Raw genomic sequence first — 18,161 nt, forward strand, 5'->3', positions numbered from 1 at the left:
TACTAACCCTTTATCTGATATGTCATTTGCAAATATCCTCTCCCATTCTGTCAGTTGCCTTTTAGTTTTGCTGATTGTTTCCTTTGCTGTGCAGAAGCTTTTTATTTTGATGAGGTCCCAGTAGTTCATTTTGCTTTTGTTTCCATTGCCTCTGGAGATGTGCTGAGTAAGAAGTTGCTGTGTCCAAGGTCAAAGAACTTTTTACCTGCTTTCTCTTTGAGGATTTTGACAGTTTTCTGTCTTAACCTTAGGTCTTTCATCCATTTTGAGTTTCTTTTTGTGTATGGTGTAAGAAAGTGGTCCAGGTTCATTCTTCTGCATGTCGCTGTCCAGTTTTCCCAGCACCATTTGCTGAAGAGACAATTTTTCCTTTTAAGTCCTTTGAGTCTGAATTAATACAGAATCTCTAGTGGGCATTAACTTCACACTTTGGGACATTCCTTCCCTTCCAAACACCCAACAGTGGTAGAGCATAAAAGGGAAAAATACAAAGACATGATTATATTCAAAAACAAAATAAAGATCAACGTAGACCAGCAACCAGCGAGAAGTGAGTGGGTTGAAGGAAGACCAGAACTGTGCTTCTGGAACCCGGCAGAGAGAAACGGGCACTGGGCTCTGGAGGGTCAATTGCTCCACAAAAGACAGAAGCCAGAGCCAGCCCACTACTGAAGCAAAGGTTCAGTGTGGATCCTCTGCATCTGAAATCGAATTCAGAATTCCTGCTGTGCACACTTCTTGCCACTAGGGTCTCTGGGACAAATGCGGTGTTAAGAGGGCGAGAGATGCACGAAATAGGCCGCCTAGCGGTTCAGTGACTGAACTGCAACAGCTCCAGGGGCACCTCCCGTGAGTGGGCGCAGTTACAACCACGTGACGATGTGGGGTGCACACCGGGAGGGTGAAAACAAAAACGGAAACAGCATCCAAAGAGCCTGCAAAGCGAATATTCATAATGCAGATAGAATTATAATGTCAAGAAAGACAACTGGCAAAATCATGAACTAAACACAGTTCAGATGAATTAAAAATGATAGGAATTTCTGAAAAGGTTGTAACATAAATATTTTAAGATGCTTAAAGAGAAAATAAATGGAAACATCTTCCTCAAAAAGAAAAGTAAATGGGAAAGAAAATATTATGGAACAAAATTGGCATAGATGAACCAAGAATGGGTGGATATGAACTATAATGAGTTATAAATATTAGAAATGAAAAAATGTAGGCATAAATATACCTTAAGAAAGGGAATAAACTATTGCACCTAATGGAAGGGAAAAAATTAGTTAATGGAAATATTCACCCAGAAATAGTGATTACATTGAAAAGCAATGTTGGAAGGTACAGAGAAAGAAAATGAGAGGAGGGTGGAAAAACTATGTTTAAGAGATTAGTAAAGGCTTTCCCAGAATTGAATCCAAACATAAGTATTTATTTATTTATTTATTTATTTATTTATTAAGTTTATTTATTTTGGGAGAGAGAGAGCACATGAACATGCATGGGTGGGGGGTGGTGGGCAGAGAGAGAGAGAGAGAGAGAAAGGGAAAGAAAGAGAATTCCAAGCAGGCTCCACCTGTCAGCGCAGAGCCTGAGGAGGGACTCAATCCTGAGAACCCTGAGATCATGACCTGAGCCAAAATCAAGAGTTTGACACTCAATCGAATGAGCCACCCAGGTGCCCCCAAACAAGAGTTTTTAAATGAAAAGGGTAGTTATTCAAAGTACCAAGGAAGATGAATAAAAATAAATCTAAACAAGATATATTATAATAAAACTCTCTAAGAAAAGTTATCAAGCAAAAAGACAGATTTCCCCATTTTAATGACTGTAAAAGTATCATCAGCAGAGATAGATGCATAGAGATATATCTCAAATGTCCTAAAGGCAAATAATTATCCACCTAGACTTTTATACTCAGAGAATGACAGATATACTAAGACCAGAATTTACTACACACATCTTGACAATTAAAAAAAAAAAAAATGGGAGGTGGGGTGCCTGGGTGGCTCGGCAGTTAAGCATTGGACTCTTAGTTTTGGCTCAGGTCATGATCTCACGGTTCGTGAGTTTGAGCCCCACACTGGGCTCTGTGCTGACTGTATGGAGCCTGCCTGGCATTCTCTCTCTTCTTCTCTCTCTGCCCCCATCCCCCCCAAAATAAATAAAGAAAAAGAAAAAGAAAGTAGAAACTATCCCAGCGATATCAGTAACAACTCTAATGGCAACAGATTAAAGTCACCTTTTAAAATGACTGAAATTGGGGGCACCTGGGTGGCTCAGTAGGTTAAGCATCTGACTTTGGCTCAGGTCAAGAGCTGTGCCCCACATGGGGCTCTCTGCTGTTGGAGCGGAGCCTGCTTTGGATCTTCTGTCTCCCTCGCTCAGCCCTTCCTCCTGCTCCTGTGTGTTCTTATTCTCTCAAAAACAAATAAATACTAAAAACATCTTTAAAAAAATAAGATAAACAAAATAAAAAATAAAAGTTTTAAATGACTGAAATTATAATTACACCAAAAATAATAAAATGTCTAGGAATAAACTTAACCAAGCAGATGAAAGATCTGTATTCTGAGAACTATAAAATAGTGATGAAAGATATTGAAGAAGACACAAATAAATTGAAAGCTATTTCATGCTCATGGACTGGAAGAAGAAACATTATTAAAATGCCCATACGACTCAAAGCAATCTACACATTTAATGAAATCCCTATCAAAATAGCACCAGCATTTTTCACGGAAATAGAACAAATAATCTCAAAATTTGTACGGAACCACAGAAGACCCCAAACAGCCAAAGCAATCCTAAAAAAGAAAAACAAAATTGGGGGTGTCTCAATTCCAGATTTTATACTGGAAGTTGTTATACTACAAAGCTGTAGTAATCAAAACAGTATGGCACTGGCACAAAAAATAGACACTTAGATCAATGGAACAGAACAGAAAGCCCACAAATAAACCCATGAATTATATGGTCAATTAATCTTTGACAAAGGAGACAAGAATAAGCAATGGAAAAAAGACAGTCCCTTCAACAAATGGTGTTGGGCAAACTGGACAGCTGCATGCAAAAGAATAAAAGGGGACCACTTTCTTACAACATACACAACAATAAAGCTCAAAACGGCTTAAAGACCTAAATGTGAGACCTGAAACCATAAAAATTCTAGAAAAGAGCACAGGCAGTAACCTCTTGGATATTGGCCATAGCATCTTCTTATTGGAAATGTCTCTAGAGGCAAGGGAAACAAAACCAAAAATAAACTATTGGGACTACATCAAAATAAAAAGCTTCTGCACAGTGAAGGAAGCAATCAACAAAACTAAAAGGCAACCTATAGAATGGGAGAAGATGTTTGCAAATGACATATCCAATAAAAGGTTAGTTTTTAAAAGAACTGATACGAGTCAACACCAAACAAACAAACAAATAAACAATCCAATTAAAAATGGGCAGAAGACATGTCTCCAAAAAAAAGACATACAGATAGCCACAGACACATGAAAAGATGCTCAACATCACTCATCAAGGAAATGCAAATCAAAACCACAATAAGAAATCACCTCACACCTGTCAGAATGGCTAAAATAAAAAACACAAGAAATGACAACTGTTGTCAGGGATGTGGAGGAAAAGGAACCCTTGTGCACTGCTGGTGGGAATGCAGACTGGTGTAGCTGCTGGAAAACAGTATGGAGTTTCCTCAAAAAATTAAAAATAGAACTGCAGTAATCACCCTACTGGTATTTACCCAAAGAATATGAAAACACTAATTTGAAAGGATATAAGCACCCCTATGTTCATTGCAGTATTATTTACAATAGCCAAATTATGAAATCAGCCCAAGTGTTCAATGATAGATGAATGGATAAAGAAGATGTGGTGTGTGAGTATGTGTATCTATCATCTATCTATCTATCTATCTATCTATCTGACTTTGGCTCAGATCACAGTCGCACAGTTCGTGAGTTCGAGCCTTGAGTCATGCTCTGTGCTGACAGCTCAGAGCCTGGAGCCTGCTTCAGATTCTGTGTCTCCCTCTCTCTCTGCCCTCCCTCGCTTGTACTCTCTCTCTCTCTCTCTCAAAAATAAATAAACATTTAAAATGAAGAGAAGTGTAATTCTGCAAGACGTGAACACTGAGGAAAGCTGCAGTGTGCACGAATCTCCTTGTACATTTTTTTGTGCTGCAAATTTCTGGAGTATATAATTAGTTCAAAATAAAGAATTATATTTAAAAAGAGGGATGGGGAAAAGATATGCCATTCAAATAACCAAAAGAAAGGGGTAAGGGGTCCCTGGCTGACTCAGTTGGTAGAATGTGTGATTCTTGATCTTAGGGTCGTAAGTCCGAACCCCACATTGGGCATAGAGATTACTTTAAAAAAAAAAGAAAGAAAGGGGTGTAGTAATATTATTACCATACAAAATCAAATATAATACAAAAAAAAATAGTGATAAAAAGGATCAATCCCTAATAATTGAAGGGAAACTCACGGAGAAAATGTAATATTTATGAGCTTGACTATATCTATAATAAACAAAGCCCAGAATTATATGAAAGAAAATGATAAGATTACCACAAGAGGTGAACAAAACCACAAAATAGTGGCATACTTTAATATGTCTCTATCAGAATCCAATAAATTAGACCCCAAATTAGTAAGGATCAGAAGATTTACAAGATAAACTAGCTTTATCTAATAGATATCTAGAACTCTGCCTGTAACAAATAGATATTATACGTTGTTAGAGTACATTCACAAAAAGTACACAGGCCATTTCAAAAATGAACCACACTCTGGATCACTAAGATATTTCAGCAATTGTTAAAGAGTCAACATGATACAGACCATGTGGTCTCACCATAATCCAATTAAATGAGAAATCAAGACTAAAATTACTTTAAAAAATACCATATGGCTTAAATCCTAAAAAATTACTCTAAAAGAATTCATGGAAGAGAATTATAAAATACTTAAAACTAAAGTATGGTGTATCAAAACTTGTGGAATTCAAATATCCATATTTAGAAGTAAAGTTACAACCTTAAGTGCCTTCTTTTTCATTTGAAAGCAAGAAATATGAAAAGAAATGAATTAAGAAGTTACCTCAAGAGCTTGATCAATAAATAAGTATAAGGACAGAAAGGCAGGACTAGCAATGAATGAGATATAAAACAAGAAATAATAAAGTCAAGAAAACTAGAACTGGATCAAATTACAAGACAGAGAACAAATAAAAATATAAGGAATTAAGAAATCATGAGTGACCACTCTGAACAACTTTATACCAATACGTTTTGAAAAATGACGCAACATTTTTAAGTGTCTAGGAAACATGCATTAACATTAGCTCGAAAAACAGAAAACTCAACAAATAATAAGTATTTTAAATTCACTGATATTGTCAAAACCTCCACAGATAGCTATTTAAATGGTGTCCAATACGAGTCTCAAAAATCAAAGGTCACAATGGCGGGCACTGTGATTGTAGGTCAAATAAGAGACTCAGATATGTCAAGCATGGATAATTCTGCGTAATTTCTTCCCCAGGAGAGAAGTAAAGCTATTTCTTTTAAAGATAGTTAATTATTCTCTAATTTATCTTGGGAAATCCAGCTTGTTATAAATAATACTGGAACAGCATCTTTTCATAAATAAGCTTTGCAGTATTGACTGCCTTCTTAGGGAGAGACTCTCAGCTGCAGAATTTCTGCATCATAAGTGTAACATTATTCACCCCAAATGGGCTTACGGATGGAGAAAAGACCATCCTAGACACTGGCTCCCAGCACGGAAGTGGGTTAGTCACTCCAAGGTTACGAGGAACTAGAACAGGTTGGCTCTCAGGACCCACCTGCCACACTGCACATCCTTCTTCACCCAGCCACTGCCTGGAGAACGAACTTTTTCAATCAGACTTTATGTCTGGGGAGATCACATAATTTATTGTCTGAACCCAGACATATGCTAAATTGCATGTCAGGATGACAGATATAAACTAGGACGGTCTTGGGAACACTGGGGATGTATTGTCATCCTAATCGTGACCCACACTGTCCAGAACATCTCTCCCATTCATAAATCTCCCATAATTCCCTACCTGCCTCATCCTCACCGGTATCCATGTTTTTCACTGTGCCTTCCAGGTCTGCAATCAAGTGACCCTCATACGTTCAGTCTCTTTGATGAATGTTTCTTTCACCTCCTGAATTCACCTGAAACCTGGCTTTCCCTGTGACTACTCTCTTCCTTCAAATCTCTCAAGTAGTGGCCATTTTTGCTGTTCTACACCTTGCACCCAGCTCAAAGTTTCCCTCTTTGTTTCTCATTGCCATTTCCAAACCACGTCTCCGCCTTTCTTGGAGATGGGGGTGAGGGGTGTTGCGATTTCACCCACACCCTTGGGGTTTAAACTACGGGACTTGAAAACTTCCCTTCTCTTTATCTTCATCATCTGGTGACAACCCTGTCACTTCCGCTCATGGGAGCGAGGGAGTGTATATCGGTTCCTGACTGTCAACCTTGATATTTACATCAATTCCTGTCACAATAACTGGCAACTTCAACCATCAACAAGACTGTTCTATATTTCATGATATTATGGAGTCATTGTCAGTTGTTTTTAATGTGATAAAGTAGTGCGGATATGTTTTTTAAAGAGTTCTTGTCTTTTACAGATGCATTCTAATATATCTACCCATGTGGTATCTGGATTTGTTGCCAGTTATAATGAAAGATTGGCTGTGAGTTCCAGTCAACCTAGAAACAAGATCTGGGCTACCACTTCTCAAACCAAAATTTGCATATAGATCATCGGGAGGTCTCATTAAAATGAGTGGAAAAGCAACCTCCAGAATGGAAGAAAATATTTACAAATCATATGTCTGATAAGAGGTTAATATCCAGAATATATAAAGAACTCCTTCAACTCAGCAACAACAAAAATAACCTAATTAAAAAAATGGGCAAAGGAGTCTTGAATAGACATTTGTCCAAAGAAGATATACAAATGGCCAAAAGGCACATAGAAAGATACTCAACATCATTAATCATTAGGAAAAAGGCACGCCAAAACTACAACGAGATCTTTACCCAGTAGAATGGCTATCAAAAAACAAACAAACAAACAATAGAACAAGTGTTGGGGCGCCTGGGTGGCTCAGCCGGTTAAGTGTCCAACTTCGGCTCACGTCATGATCTCACAGTTTGTGAGTTCGAGTCCCATGTCAGGCTCTGTGCTGACAGCTCAGAGCCTGGAACCTGGTTTGAATTCTATATCTCCCTCTCTCTCTGCCTCTTCCCCACCTGTCTCTCTCTTTCTCTCAAAAATAAATAAATATTAAACAAAACAAAACAAAAAACAATATAAGTGTTGATGAAGATGTGGAGAAACTGGGACTCTTGTGCACTGTAGGTGGGAATCTACGATGGTGTAGCCATTATGGAAAACAGTATGGAGTTTCCTCAAAACATTAAAAATATTTTTACTGGATCTCCTGGGTGGCTCAGTCAGTTAAACATTTGACTTTGGCTCAGGTCATGATCTCACAGTTCATGGTTCTGAGCCCCGTATCAGGTCCACAGCGGAGCCCCACTTTAGATCCTCTGTTTCCCTCTCTCTCTCTGCCCCTTGTGCCTCTCTCAGAAATAAACAAAAATATTTTTTTACCATATGATCAAGCAATTCCATTCCTGGGCATATAGCCAAGAGAATTGCTATCAAGATGGTGAAGACATATTTGTATATCCATGTTCCATGTAAAATAAATAATCCACGTATTATTTATAATGGTCAAAAAGGAGAAGCGACCCAAGTGTTCATCAACAGATCAACAGATAAACAATATGGTATATATGTATGATAGAGTATTATTCAGCCTTAAAAACAAAGAACACATGGGTGAAATTTGAGGACTTTATGCTAAGTGAAATAAGCCAGTCACAAAAAGACAAATACTATATGATTCAATTTATATGAGGTACCTAGAGTAGTCACATTCATAGAGACAGAAATTGAATGGTGGCTATCAGGGGCAGGTGGGAAGGGAGGAGGGGCATGGGGAGTTGTTTAATGGGTGAAGAGTGTCAGTTTTGCAAAGTGAAAAGAGTTCTGAAGATCAGTTGTACAACAATGTGAATGTACTAACATTACTGAGCTATACACTCAAAAATGATTGTTAGTAGGGGCATCTGGGTGGCTCAGTGGGTTGAGCATCCAGCTCTTGATTTAGGCTCAGGTCATGATCTCACAGGGGTGAGACTGAGCCCTGGGTCAAGCTCTGTGCTGACAGGGTGGAGCCTACTTGGGATTCTCTCTCTCCCTCTCTCTCTCTCTCCCCAACCCCTCTCAAAATAAATAAATAAACATTTTAAAAAACAGTTATTAATATGGTACGTGGTAGGTGTATTTTACCACAATTGAAAATAAAGACAAAAATGAAAAAACAGTATGGTATAACCACTTTGGAAAACGATTTGGCACTTTCCTATAAAGTTAAACATGCTTTACCTTAGACCCAGAGATTCCACTGCTACGGTTTTACCCATAAAAAAATGAAAATATGTCCTCAAAATGATATGTACATGAATGTTCACAGCAGCTTAATTAATAGCCTGGAGGTGGAAAAGGCCTGGGTATCCGTCCACCAGTAAATGGATCAATGAATTGTGATATTCATACATTGGAATACTTTTTAGCAATATAAAGGAGCAAACTATTGATACTCAATGAGGATGAATGTTTAATGCCGAGCAAAAGAAGACAGAACCAAAGAGTACGTATTATGAACCATTGATATGAATTTCTAGACCAGGCAAAACGAATCTAATGGTGGCAGCAGATCAGGCTAGAAGAGGAGGGGCAGGAAATTGAGTGCAGAGGGGTATGAGGAAGCTGGTTAGGGTGACGGAAATGTTCTATATCTTCATTGTGTCGGCGGCCATTTCTGCGATCAGTACTGTAGGAAGAAAGCAACACTCTTTCACTCATTGAAAGCCGATTTCCAAGGTTCTGATAAAGGCCATGAGCGACAGTAAGAAATATTCATCCTTTTTCTTCTAGATGCTTGGTTTTCTGTAAGAATGTTGATTTGTCCTCTGACGTTTTCAGTTAGGTGATACTAAGAACTCCCGCTGACTTGATTCACAAATGCGAAACTACGGGGTTTGTGCCTGGTATTCCTGGGCACTGTTGACTGACATTTACCCGGAATCCTGTTGTAATGGTCCAACATGATCCTAATGGCTTTTTCCCTTGACTTCCTGTCAGCCCCCATCCTTGGATCCCTGCCCCTGTCTTGAACCCCTGAGTCTAGACTAACACAGCTCACCACCAAATCCAAGTCGGTCGAAAATTCCCTTTGCCTGGCTCAAATGTCCTCTTTCTGCATCTCAGAAAAACGTGGAATTCATCTCTTCTGATTCCCCACCACGATCCATGGGTGATTACGCCTGACATCCTCTCTCTCTCCCTTTCCATGACTTAGCTTTCTGCTAGTGACCGGGCCTCGAAAGTTATTGGAAAGATGAGGCCATCGAATGAGACTTCCTCAGTCACGCGTGTTTAACCCTTTACTTCTTTGTGTTTCTCTGGCTGCAGCTTTGCCCACAACCCAGCCCTGAAGTGAGACCCTTTCTCTGTGTTCACACCTGGTGCCGAAGCTTCCGGGGGGTCCATTCCACACAGAGGCTATTCGTTGTCATCAACGCTTTCATCCCTTTGGAAGAATGTATCTTATCGCATCCAAAGGTATTTCAGAACTTTCACACAAGCCCCTGCTTCCCTTGCCATTTGTACCCATACAACAGCTGTACCAGTTGGCCTGTCCCCTCAACAGTATGTGAAAGGGAGTTTCACTGCACCCAACACTCCCGTGTTAGTTCAGGCTGTAGACATTGGGATGCCTGGTGGCTCAGTCAAACATCTCATGGTTCATGAGCTCAAGCTCCACTTCGGGTAAAAACAGGAGCCTCACTTCAGGTGGGCCCTGATTCTCTCTCTCTCTCTCCCCCTTGCTCACTTACTCCCTCTTTCTCTCTCAAAAAAAAATTGGGGCGCCTGTGTGGCTCAGTCAATTAAGCATGGACTTTGGCTCAGGACATGATCTCACAGTTTGTGAGTTCAAGCCCCACATTGGACTCTCTGCTCTCAGCACAGAGCCAGCTTCAGACCCTCTATCTTCCTCTCTCTCTGCCCCTCCCCAACTCATGCACTCTCTCTTTCTCTGTCAAAAATAAATAAAACATTAAAAAAAAAATATATATATATATATACACATATACATATGTACATATATATACATATATGTATACATATATATGTATGAAAATAAATAAATAAATGTTAAAAAAAAAAGAATAACCATAGAGATGGTGGCTTAATAAACAACAGAAATTTATTTTCCCCATTCCAGAGGCTGGAAGTTCAAGATTAGACATTTATTTCTCACAGTTCTAGAGGCAGGAAGTTCAAGAGCAGCATAGCCCTGCTCTTGTGAGAGCCCTCTCCCAGGTTTCAGCCTACTGACTTCTCACTGAATGAGAGAGCTCTCTGTGGGTCTCCTTTATGAGGATACTAATCCGCTTTGTGAGAACTCGGTCATGGTCTGCTTACCTCTCAAAAGCCCCAGCTTCTAATACCATCACACTGGGGGCAAAGATTTCAACATATGAATTTGCAGTGGACACAAACATTCAGTCCATTGTAAGCACTCAGGAAGGAAGTGAAGCATAGTGGTTAAGAGCACGGGTAGGGAGCCAGACTGTTGGGTTTAAAGCTACATGAACTTCGTCAAATTACTCACATTGTTGGGTTCCAGTTTCCTTGTCTGTAAAATGGGGATAATACTGGTCCCTACTAATGTTGAGTTGTTGCAAGGATTAAGTGGCTGGCAGATGTAAAATACTTAGAATAGTGCTATATAACAGTGTTCAGTAAGTGCTACATACGCATTAAATCTGAGCCTGTCGTTAGCTGAAAACGGCTTCTGTGGTAAATGTCTTTGTTGATTAATAATGTGAAATATTCATGTTTTGGGTCATTTATTTTTCTTTTGGGAAATGTTTGTTCAAGTCCTTTGCCAGATTGTAATGGCCTATTATTATTTTCTCATTGATAGTAGAGCTCTTTATAAACTAAGGCTGTTAACTGTTTCCATTATAGTTTTATTATTTGAAAACGTCTTTTTAGCCTATTATTTGTATTTAATTTGTTTGTAGCATCTTATATACATTTTTCTTTTACATCTAGAAAAGTCTTCCCAATGATTTAAAAAAAAATTTTTTTTTGGATGTTTATTTATTTTTGACAGAGAGAGAGAGACAGAGCATGAGCGGGGGTGGGGCAGAGAGAGAGGGAGACACAGAATCGGAAGCAGGCTCCAGGCTCCCAGCTGTCAGCACGGAGTCCCACGGGGCGGGGCTCGAACTCACAGACCTCCAGATCGTGACCTGAGCCAAAGTCAGATGCTCAACGGACTGAGCCACCCAGGCACCCCCTTCCCAACGATTATGTCAGTTAGAGTTTCTATTTTCTGTATTTCTTCTCTCCCCCGCACCCACCCCATCCCCAATCTGAAGTCTATTTTTTGAAAAGCTACATATAGTGGCTGTTAAAAACAAAGCCTATTTCTTACAATTGCATACAGTTTTATGTAGGCTTCCTTCAGGTAAATCAGCCTCCAGGAATTGTTGCCATCGGTGACTTTGCTTCTCTTGAACTTTGTAACGCTGAGTTGAGTGTCGCATCTTGTGCGGCTTCTAATCTCTCTCTTTCAAACAGAAGCTTCCTTATTACTTCCCTGGCCCTGTTGCAGACCGGAGCCTGGGGACGGCCATGTTGCACACCGTTTCCTCCAGAGTCTTGCTGTAGGCTGTCTCTAGGATGTAATGAAGATCTAGAATGTTCTCATAGGCAGAACTCAGCCCCTGCAGCCCCCCTGCCTTGAACCCGGCCTTGACCTCAGTGGAGTCAAATCCATTATCCAAGAATTCTGGAAGGAGTTCCTCTCTACTCAGGATCATTTGACTTTTGGAAGATAGACTGGAGTTGCCCAAGATGTTTTTATCTGAAAATCATTTCTGTCTTAGAATTCTGCCTTCTGAAGTCTTTCAAAATAGCAAACACTAATGAGTTATGATTTTGTTGTGGTCTACTTTCCTTTAATTGGCTAAAGAGTGTTTTGGCTCAACATGAGACTAAATCTTCGTAGCTGTGTTCTTTAGTGCTGTTTCATATCCATTTTTTCAGTATTCTCTTGGCCTTCGATAAGGAATCCGATCCTTAAGCTGCTTTATCCTGACGGGGATTCATTTTTCCCAGGACTTCTTAGTTTAGGTGAATCTCAGGCAGAGACTCTGGTCTCTTCAGAGAGAAATGGTAGAGTAGAATAAGAATGAGAAAAGCAATCTTGCCAGAGTTTTTTAATCAAAGAATTCTTTGGTGTTAATATGCGTTGTCTGGGGACCTTGAGAGTGAGTTGGGTGCAGAATTAGATTACTCAGAGGTTACCTTGGTTTTCAAATTAATAATCAGTTTGTTAAAGAAACACTTCCAGTGGCGCCTGGGTGGCTCAGTCGGTTAAGCGTCCGACTTCGGCTCAGGTCATGATCTCGCGGTCCGTGAGTTTGAGCCCCGCGTCAGGGTCTGTGCTGTAAGCTCAGAGCCTGGAGCCTGTTTCAGATTCTGTGTCTCCCTCTCTCTGACCCTCCCCCATTCATGCTCTGTCTCCCTCTATCTCAAAAATAAATAAACATTAAAAAAAAAAAAAAAAGAAACACTTCCAAAGGCCTTGTCCTTAGTAGTCTTAAAAATGAAAAGTCTTATTTTTCTACTTGTAAATCTAGCAACCGATAATGACCACGCTTAAGGGGACGTAGTGGGTAGAACTGTGTTCTCCCCAGATTCATATCTACCGGGAACCTCAGAATGTGACCTTATTTGGAAATAAGATCTTTGCAGATGAGATTTAGGTGATGATAGAGATGAGATCACACTGGATTTAGGAGGGCCTTAAATACAGTGAAGGTGTCCATCTAGGGACAAAAAGGATACACAGAGAAGGTCCTGTGAAGATGGGGACAGAGGTTATAGTTATGTAGCCATAAACCAAAGAAAGCCGGGAGCCCCCAGAAGCAAGAAGACACAAGAAGGATTCTCTCCTAGAAACTTCAGAGGGAACATGGCCCTGCTGACACCTTTATCTCAGGCTCCCGGCCTCCAGAACTAGGAGACAGTACATTTCTGTTATTTTAAGCCACCTAGTTGGTGGCGATTTTTACAGCAGCTATAGACATCGGTATGAGTGGGGGAGGATTGGTCCTTGGTTTCATTTATAAACAAACTTCTTTAAACAATGAAAACTTTAGTTTAAATAATTAATTGCCTTTAGGGTACCTGGGTGCCTCAGTCGGTTAAGCATCTGACTCTGGATTTTGGCTCGAGTCATGATCTCACAGTTCATGGGATTGAGCCCCATGCTGGGCTCTGCCCTGACATCAAGAAGCCTGCTTTGGACTCTCTCTCTCCCTCTCTCTGCTGCCCCCTCTCAAAATAAATAAATAAACTTAAAAAAATAATTAAAACCTTTTAAAACTTCAGTTATCTGACAAATAAACCTTCCAGGGAACCTAAATTTGCTTAACTCTAATAAATAAAATGTATTAATATAGTATATCTATATTAATCCTAAATCTTCTTGTAACTTCAATGTCATCAGCTCAGTAAGAATTTTTCTCATTCTTTTCCACTAAAATAATAAGTTCAGGTCAATGAACATTTACACGTTTTAAGTTGGAATCGCAAGACTGAAATGTGTCTAAGCCATATTCTTTGAAGTGTGACAAGTCTGATGTAAGTACCAAATACTATGGGTGTTTTTTTTCAGCACGATACCAAAAAAATATTTATACCATGGGCTTGATTCTCCTAAACATTTCTGGACAATTCTAAAAATTCCCAGAACATGATTGGTTGAGGTGGCATGACAAGCAGAAATTTTGGCCAGGATTGGTTTTTTTCAATCCCCAACGGATAAGCCAAGACTTTCAGTCCCTGTATCATGATTTCCGCATTTAGAGAAGGTGGTTGTCATTTTCCTTGAGTATTAGTCAAAGTTCTTCAGAGTATATATGTATGTATATATATGTACATATATATGTATGTATATGTATGTGTGTGTGTGTATGTATGTATATGTATACATAGTGTGGAATTGGCTCACATGCTTATGGAGGCTGAGAAGTCTCCTGATTAGCCATCTACAAGCTAGAGACTGAGGAAAGTCAATGCTATAGTTGTGTTTGAGCCTGAAGGCCTGAATGCTAAGGGAACTGATGGTATAAGTCAGGCCCAAAAGCAGAGAAGATCCATGTCTCAGCTGAAACAGTAAGACAAAAAAGGGGTGAATTCTCCTGATGAGGGAGCATAAGGCAAGCTGAGACCCCACAAAACCCTCCACCTCAGGTGGGATACGTGTGACATTCCTCAGGCATTCCCTAAATTCAGGCTGCCCTAAAGCTGAGAAAGGGAGAAGACGAACTTTCTCTAACTGATAGAGATCACAGTCATGCAAGACAGGAGTCTCCTCAGGTTACAAACGTCTTAGTAAATTATAGGAAAAAGGCAATCTTATCAATAACCTAACCTCCAGAAACCCAAAGACCCAGTTTCCTGGAGCCCTAACATCATCCTCCCCTCCATAGTGATGTGGGGAACAAGCAAGAAGCAAATAGCAGGTGAAATTAAATTTCCTTACAACCTGCAGCCCACTGATAAACACTTGAGACAGGCCTAGTAGAACATTCCTCCAAGGAACTCCCTACTGTCTTTTTTTTTTTTAATTTTTATTTTTTAACGTTTATTTATTATTGAGAGACAGAGAGACACAGAGCGTGAGCAGGGGAGGGGTAGAGAGAGGGGGAGACACAGAATCCAAAGTAGGCTCCAGGCTTTGAGCTGTCAGCACAGAGCACGATGCGGGGCTCGAGCTCACAAACTGCGAGATCATGACCCAAGCTGAAGTCGGTCGCCCAACCAACTGAGCCACCCGGGCGCCCCAAGAACTCCCTACTATCTTAATGTTAATGCCTTACTAGAGAAAAAACAACCTTAGCTTGACAATAGCTAGGCCTCCAGCGTCTCATGAGTCTTCTATAGCATATGAAAGTCCTTTTGGAACTCTCCCTTTTCCTTACCTCCCCCAACTCCTAAGTATATAATCAGTCACCTCTCACACTTATAATGCAGCTCTTTCTGCCCACAGGTCCCATCCCTGTGCTTTCATAAAATCATCTTTTTGCACCAAAGACATGTCAAGAATTCTTTTTCGACCATCAGCTCTGGACCCCAACCACTCCAAAACCCCATCACTCTCTTCTGCTTTTTGTCTATTCGGGCCCTCAGTGGATTGCATGATGCCCACCCACGCTGGAGAATGCCATCTGCTTTCCTGAGTCCACAGATTCAAGTGCGAATCTCATCTGGAAAAACCTCACAGATACACCCAGAAATAACGCTTAACCAAATATCCGGGCACCTCTACTTCAGTTAAGTTGATGCATAAAGTCAATCATCAAAACTGAGTTGGCCTGATACCATGACCTCTTTCTTTCCTCTGCTAATACAAAATTGCAACCTAAAACTTAGGATACTAGTTCACTTGATGTGTGTGTGTGTGTGTGTGTGCACGAGCTTCATATATTTCAATATTTCCATGGATAGGTCTAAACACTTTGAATTGAGAGCATTCAGCATTCAGCATCCTCTTCATATTTCCTTATCTTGTAAGCTCACAACTCTTACTGGATACCGAAACGACATCTAACTGGATACTAGATATTCCCCCAGGGCCTTGGGGGCTCGTGCGGTCTCAACATCTAAGATCATTCTAGTGTATTTGTAGTGACCAGAGTTCGAAAATATTCAGAAGCAACAAACTTTAGAGGATCCTCCAGAACTGGTCTAAGGTGAGGGACTGGAAAGTGGGACCAACATAATGGTTGCCAGTGATAAGAAAAGGGGGTAAAAACCAAGAAAAGCTAGTTTGAGAACTCCATTGTGATGTGGTGGGGATGGGCACAGAACCCATGCTACATCCTAAGGCCAATAATAAGATGGAATCCACACAAACCTGAAGATTATGTTTCAGTAATCTCCTCCAAGTGAGATGGTAAGGCAGACCCACAATAATACAGCCAAAATAGCATTGATCAGGTCATGTGACAAATTTGATGAATTGAATGTACGACAGCATTGTCATATGCCCAGACGCTTCCTCTCTGCCTCCACCAGTGTCTTTGGGTGCAGATACAGTGACACGATACTAATCATTCTTGTTTCCTGGCTTATTCACTCATCTGGCAACTCACTGCCTCACACCTCTACCCTTCTCACTACCTCCTCATAGAATTTCCCCCAGCTCTGAAACAGAACTTTTTTTTTTTTAATGTTTAGTTATTTTTGAGAGAAAGAGAGAGTGCAAATGGGGAAGGGGCAGAAAGAGGCAGATGAGGATCTGAAGCAGGCTCCGAGGTGTGAGCACAGAGCCTGACGCAGGGCTCGAACTCACAAACCGTGAGATCATGACCTGAGCCGAAATCAAGAGTCAGCCGCTTAAGTGACTGAGCCACCCAGGCGCCCCAGGACCACTCTTTTTTCTTGTTTTTGGTTCTGACATCCTCACTGAAGGTGGCTGCCCAGTTCCTAGATGGAATTTACCTCACTCACGCCCTGAGGAAGACATGACTTTCCTGCCAGAAAGTTTCTTGTGTTTTCTTTGCAGTTACTGCACTTTCTCTGTGTTCCATGCGAAAACGAGTACACCTCTCTGCCCGGCTCAGGGCTCCATTTTGTCACCTGAGCTTCACTGCAGTACAGCTTATGACACACATCTCTTCAAAATCTCTGCTGGAGATCATTCCCTTCGGTTGTATTCTACAGGGGTCCCGGGTATTCCTGGCACTGGTGTGGAGAACCGTGATCCTCTTGTCCTGCTTCCCCGGGTCTTCTGTTTCTTATCTGAGCAAATGCCCCAAATGTCATTGTCACAGACAAGACCTGTGTATACCACTCAGTGTGTCTCAGCCAGAGCCACTAAACTCTGGTGATGTGGATTTAGGGAAGTGTCTTTAAAAAGATGTGATTATCCAAACAGCACTAAAGTTAGTGGACGAAAGTTTAACGGTGTATTTTATTTTATTTATTTAGTTTGCAAGAGGGGGCAGGGAGGGGTAGAGAGAGAATCCCAAGAAGGCTGCGTGCGCACTGTTGGGGCAGAGCCCTACCAGGGCGGGATCTCAGAAACCCTGAGATCATGACCTGAGCTGAAATCAAGAGTCGGACGCTCAGCCAACTGAGCCACCCAGGCGCCCCAGTGGAATGGAAGTTTAAAGAGAAACTGGGTATTTGCATAGTCCTAAAGTGTCTTCCTCCAAATATGTATTTATTAATTATAATGAGAAAAATAGTAACTTTATAGTAAAGAGACCTGGCAGATACCATCTCAACTAAGTGATCAAGGTAACATCACCAGCAGTAAGATGCATCAACATACCGTGTCACCTAACATGATGCCATGAGAAATGTGCGTCACCAACTGTGGTGTTTCCCCAAAATACATGACCTCAATTTCATCATGAGAAAATATCAGAGCAACTCAAATGGAGTGATATTCTACAAGCAACTGACTAGTACTCTTCAAAAATGTCAGGATCATGAAAAGCAAGGGAAGACCAAGGAGTTGTCACAGATTGGAGACCAAGGAGACGTGAGGATTAAATGCAAAGCGGATTCCAGGAATGGATCCTGCGACAGTGAAGGGACATTGGTGGAAAGATTGGCGAAATCCAAATGGGGACCGTAGTTTAATTAATAGTCTGGTGCCAGAATTAATTTCCTGGTTTTGACTCACGTCCCATTGTTACTGGCGGGAGAGTCTGCGCTGTGAGAATGGAGGTCTTGCACCTTGGATTTCCCTATTTCCCAGGAAAAGTGTTACGTGAGGATCTGTGCTCAAATAAAAACTGCCAGAAGCAAAGTAGCAAGCACAAAGCAGTGTATTAAAGCAAAAGTACACTCCCAAGGTGGGAGAGAGGGCGGGATCCTAAGTGGAACTAGGTAGTTTTGGGTTTGGGTATTTGCAGTCTCTCTGGGCTGGG

This window comes from Neofelis nebulosa, chromosome 5, assembly GCF_028018385.1.
Source record: "Neofelis nebulosa isolate mNeoNeb1 chromosome 5, mNeoNeb1.pri, whole genome shotgun sequence".
Lineage (NCBI taxonomy): Eukaryota > Metazoa > Chordata > Mammalia > Carnivora > Felidae > Neofelis > Neofelis nebulosa.